Source organism: Jaculus jaculus, chromosome 14 (assembly GCF_020740685.1).
Source record: "Jaculus jaculus isolate mJacJac1 chromosome 14, mJacJac1.mat.Y.cur, whole genome shotgun sequence".
NCBI lineage: Eukaryota > Metazoa > Chordata > Mammalia > Rodentia > Dipodidae > Jaculus > Jaculus jaculus.
Window position 1 is genome coordinate 4854031 of NC_059115.1, and position 6131 is coordinate 4860161.

The following is a 6131-nucleotide window of genomic DNA, read 5'->3' on the forward strand; positions in this document are numbered from 1 at the left end:
GTTTGGCCGAGGGGTGCCTCTCTGCCACTTCAACCGTTGACTGGCCTGGAAGAAAGAGGATAGAGTGGCTCAGCCATTCCCATCGACACCAGCTAAAGATATGCTCACACAGACCAGCCTCGGCTTCCCCTGCTTCACAGATTACCCATTTTCTTTTATTTAATTATTATTTTTCTTTTGTTTTTCGAGGTAGGGTCTCACACTGGTCCAGGCTGACCTGGAATTCAGTATAAACTCTCAGAGTGGCCTCGAACTCCTGGAAATCCTCCTACCTCTGCCTCCTGAGTGCAGGGATTAGAGGCATGCACCATCACACCAGGCTACAGATTGCCTATATGGTAACAAACTACATTTGAATCTTTGCCAATTATGCTCATTTCTTTCTACATGAAATGTACTTTCTTCCTCTGGGGAGGAAGGATGGAGAGAGGATCAAGCCATAAAGGAGAAACTGAGGCCCTGTATTTACACCTAGAGTCCACAGTATGTGACGCGTGATGGCGAATCTGTACATGGCCCTAAGTACACCATGTGATTCAGTGATGGCATCTGATCAGTTCTTCTGCCCATTTAGAAGTCAACAACAAGTGTCACTGTCATCTTACCATGGAACAAGACCATCAGATCCATCCTGTTCTGACTTCTTTCACCCATTCCCCACAGTTTTCAAGGTGTATAGAGAAACTTTTGTAGGGGCCATGGGAATCATTCTAGGAAAAAAGCCTTATTATGTTACTTGGTGATCCCAGTGTCAAAAATATAAACATAATTTATTAAGCACTTGAAAAGATTTCCATGACAATCATAACCATCCTCCCACCCTCCAGTTTGCACATCTTCTGAGCCAGTGGCTGCACTGACCACACTAGCCCATCACCAATGCCAGAGGGCACCACGGGAAGTTGCCCAGGTTGGGTCCCAATGGTCAGAATTATGAGGACAAGAGATGCCCGCACAGGTGTGTGTGTGTGTGTGTGTGGCTATGCAATGAACCTTGAGGGGGCTGGAGCAGCGAGCTCAGAGAAGCAGAGACTAAAGGAGCAGCCGCAGGGAAATGAGAACCGAGCCTTGTCCTCCTGATAAAGGCAATGGAGGACAACAGGGAAGGGTCTTCAGGTGGTCCTCGTGTCCTGGAACTTGTAGGGATCACTCTGAAGCCGTCATGGACAATCTCCTAACGCCACGAAACAGACTGAGTTACAATGCCACCTAATGACGTGTAATGCAAACCTGCGGGGATATTTTTGCATAGACTGTGATCCATGAGTGTATGGCAGATGGGGTGGCAATATAAGGACTGTCCCAAAATGTCCCTTCCACAAAACATCTTAGACACTTCAGGGTACTGGAAATGAACCAATGCTTATAGTAAAGCAGGAAGCGTCATTCCCAAACAATACATTTGATGGCATTTTTATGTGTCCTGACTCCATCCTTCACTGTCCACTTCAGGGTTTGGACTAAACAGCAGCAGTCACATCATGGAGAAAATGACACCTTCAAGTCAGGAGCACGGCACGAGCTCTTCCCAGCAGAAGGACCGTGACTGGGACAGTCTGCCCTGCAGCCACACTTACATAAATCTGAAAGGTTTCCAATGGACCTCAGAGCAAAGTCTTTCAAAAACTATATTCACAAGCAGGCAAGCACAGTTCCACCACATGGTGTTTAAGGACCAACTCACAATCACTGTGCAACTGAATTATAAACCAACAATAGAATTTCTCAAACCTATAAAACACTTACACTTGACACAGCAAAATACATTTTGACATAGACGTCTCAGCCTGCTTGCATGATGTCCTGGAAATCAAGGAAACAAATTCATTAACTGTGAAATGTAACAAATGCCAAGCTTATACTGCAATGTTTAGAATTGAGGAGCAGAGATAGCTTGCTTCCAAAGCCTGCCAGCATAGGTTTGAAACCCCAGTACCCATAGAAAGTCAGATGCACACAGGGACACATGCATCTGGAGTTTGTTCACAGTGGCTAGAGGCCCTAGCATCCCCATTTTCTTTTTTATATTCTTTCTTTCTTTCTTTCTTTCTTTCTTTCTTTCTTTGTTTCTTTCTTTCTTTCTCCTTCCCTCTCTCTCTCTCTGTCTCTCTCATAAACAAGTAAATAAGCAAACTATGGAAAGGAAACAGAACTGAATGGAAGGCATATAGAGTACTGTAATGAAAATGGTTCAATTAGGGAATGATCAAATGTGGCGCAATGCAAACATTGCAGATGATGAAAGGTTTCAGAGTTCTGTCTACTTAGAAAATAAACTTGACTACTAGAAATGACACCAGAGACCTGGAAAGCAGCAAACACAGACGATGTCTTTAAAGGAACCCAACAAATTCTTATGAATCCAAACTTTTTCACCACGGAATGCAGTCTCTGTGATATTCCATATTTATCCAGTTGACATGAAAAGCTGCATCCGCACAAACTCTCCCCAGGAACATGCACATCGCCTGTGTCTATAGTCACATAAACTGGAATAAAATATGATTTCTTTGCAGTGGTAAATGGATTACAGTTTTAACTTCATCCATATAGAAGACTGTGTTCTGTATTTAAACCATGTTCTCAATGAGGAAAGCAGAACATGCAGTGTGTGTTGATTAGCAAAACAGGATTGCATAGGCAAGCTGTATTCTGATTCCCACTCAATGACCTTATGAAAAGCACAAAAGCATAAACATAATATACAAAATGTCACTAGGGTTTTGAGCAAAGGGTGAAGCATTAGTTACTGAAGGACAGACGATTTCTGTGTTGAGAAAGAAAGTTTCCGAAGCCGGGTGTGCTGGTGCACGCCTTTAATCCCAGCGCTCAGGACGCAGAGGTAAGAAGATTGCTGTGAGTTTGAGGCCACCCTGAGTCAACATAGTGAATTCCATGTCAGCCTGGGCTACAGTGAGATGCTATCGCGAAAAACAAAACAAAACAAAATTAAAAAAAAAGAAAAAGAAAGTTTTGTGCTGGAGGGATGGCTTAGCTGTTAAGGCACTTGCCGGCAAAACCAAAGGACCCAAGTTTAACTCCGAAGGATACACATAAGCCAGATGCACAAGGGGCGCATGCATCTGGAATTCGTTTATAGTGACTGGAGGTCCTGGCATGCCCATTCTCTCTTTCTCTGCCTGTCTATTACTGTATGTATCTCTCTCTCAAATAAATCAATAAAAATAAAATAAAAAAGAAAGTTTCTGCTTGATACTGTGAGGGCAAAAACATGATCATATGGACATTTCAACCATAATTCACACAGACGATGTGCGCATGTGTAATGACAGACAGTAGCAGGATCCACATCACAGATGAGGATAGTTTCTTCCTGTCAAGGAAAACCACAGTTGACTACTTTTTGAGGCAAAGTCTGACTGTAGCTCAGGCTGCGGGTGGCCATGAACTCACAGTGATGCTCCTACCTCGGCCTCCTCCAAGGAATGAGATTAAGGAGGTGTCATTTAGAGGTGTTTTTTTTTTTTTTCTCAGTCTTTTAAGTATTCCTATGAGGGAAGTTCACACATAGAGAAAAGGGTGTGGCACAGCCCTGGTGGAGATCCCCAGAACTCCACGACCAAGAGAGGGTCCCCAGCTCCGCTCCTTTGGCGCATCTTCCACAGGGCAGCCTTCGCGACTCCCAGCACCCACACAGGAGCGTGCAGGGTTGGGGATCTGAAGCCCAGAACTCAACTTCCCGTCCTGCCAAAGTCCTGTCTCGCCAGGATTAGGGGAGTAAAGCCCTCACTCCCCAGACCAGATCAAGGACAAGTTCAACTCGGCCTTGCTCCCCGCTTCTGGGCAGAGATTCACCCCTCCTCCAGGATGAAATGTACTGAAGATCAAAGAGGGGGAGATGAGGTGCCCTCCCCCCTCCCATCCCTTGATGTTCCCCTTGAAAAGGTGCTGGGGCAAAGGAGGCGGGAGATGGGGAGAGGTAGAGAGTAGGGAGCAGAAGGGGGAGGTGGCCCCTGCACCCCAAACCCTGCTGGCCTTGCCCCATTTCCACTCCCTCGGCCCCGCCCCCTCAGGAAGTGTTCCCAGCCCAGAGATCTTTTTGTTTGTTTGGTTTTGATTTTCCGAGGTAGGGTCTCACTGTAGCCCAGGCTGACCTGGAATTCACTGTGTAGTGTCATGGTGACCTCAAACTCTCCGCGAACCTCCTACCTCTGCCGCGTGAGTGCTGGGATTGAGGGCATGCGCCACCATGCCCTGCTTAGCCCAGAGATCTTTGAAGAGTGGCCGAAGGCCCCCCAAGGTTGCCATCTCCCTTGGGGCACCCAACCTCCCACTGTTGGGGTTGACCTTTGGTCCCTGTGGATGAGGCCCCCTTCCTCCCCCCAAACCTTCGAAAGTAGAGGGGAGGGTCTGATCTGCCTCCCTGGTCCACAGTGTCTCAGGAAGAAACAAAAACCCTGTCAAAACACTTCATACATCTACTCTGGGATAGGAACTAATGTCACATACAATTTGCTGCTCCTACTTCAACCCAGTTACTGAATTTCTCCCCTACCTGGTCGCTGCTGTCGACGTGGCCCTTCTTCCTCACGCTCGTCACTGGGATGGTTCTCCTGACGGTTTGTCCTATTTCGTTGAAATATGTTCATGATGGACGACACTGAGAATGCATTCACAACACAGTCAGGTCAGCTTAGTGGCAGCAAATCAGAGGGAAATGAGTAATTATCCTGAGATTAAACACGTGATCTCATTTCACGCTTTCCATACAGTCATCACATCCAGAATGGGGCCTCAGGAAGATCATAATGTCCAGTGCATCCTTAACAGAGTGTATGTGAGGACTGCCTAAATTCATGAGATCATGTAGGGAAAAGAGCAGCATGCAGACCTGGTGGTCAGCATACAAACTCCTTTTAAAGCTCATATGTAATGAACACAGTGAAATTCCTGTGATTTCTCTTCCCCGTTCTTTGCGCCCTGACACTATAATCATCACAAGAGCTCCCTCTGTGAATGTTTGAGTCTAAATAATGTAAGGGCTTTTAATGAAAAGGCTGATACTTTGGAACTGCTCTGAGATGTTCTTTAAATGCCAGAGCAATGAGACAGGGGTGGTTGAGTTAAGAGAACATGTTTGGATGGTTCCAGGAAAGGGAAGAACCCATGTTCTTTACCTAATCATGACCCTTCAACCAGCTCAGGAGCATCAAACAGTATCCTGTCCAGTAAGGGAGGCAGGCAGGTGACTGACCATACCTCCTACTTTTCTTTCTTTCTTTCTTTTACTTTTTTTTTTTTTTTTGAGAGAGAGAGAGAGAGAGAGAGAAAGGGAGAATGGGCGCACCAGGGCCTCCAGCCACTGCAAATGAAGTCCAGATGCATGTGCCACCTTGTGCATCTGGCTTACATAGGTCCTGGGGAACCAAACCGAGGCCCTTTGGCTTTGCAGGCACATGCCTTAACAGCAAAGCCATCTCTGCAGCCCCATACCTCCCACTTTTGAGCTGCGGATACTGTATTAGGTAACGGCATATGTCTGTGACCAAACTAGCTGACAGAAACAAGGAAGGGATTCTCTACATTTCCAACACTGATGCAAAACAGGACAGATTTTGTTCCAAAGTCACCCATGGGATCTTGATTATGATAGGTGAGAACATGGCCCGTGTCTCCCGCCATGACTGAGAATCCCAGTCAGGGTAAAACAGCCATAACAAGATGATGTTGCCTGTATCCTGGAGCAGCTCACCAGTCCTCACAGGAACGAGAGACATGCCTAGGCACAGCCTAATTATGATACACACCCACACTTCCTGTGAAGTGCACCCCTTTTTTAGAAGCCATGATTTCCTAAGGAGGAGCATATGGGTTTTTACATCACTTACGCTGGTGAAGGTCTGCAGGAAGATGTGTCGATGCTATCTTTAATGATTGGCCACTGAGGCAGTCAGGATAGTGTTTTAGTGTTTGGAATCTCTGTATACGTGAGCATCTCAGATACACACAGGGAAGCAGGAGCTGTTTCTCTCAGGGCTGGGATTGAACTAAGAGGCTCGAGCACGCCGAGACAGCGCTCCACCAACTAACTTATAATATGCACCGTGGAGAGGCAGGAGCGCTTACCCAGTGACTGTAAATCCCTGATGGGATGACAAGTCGAGGTGGTG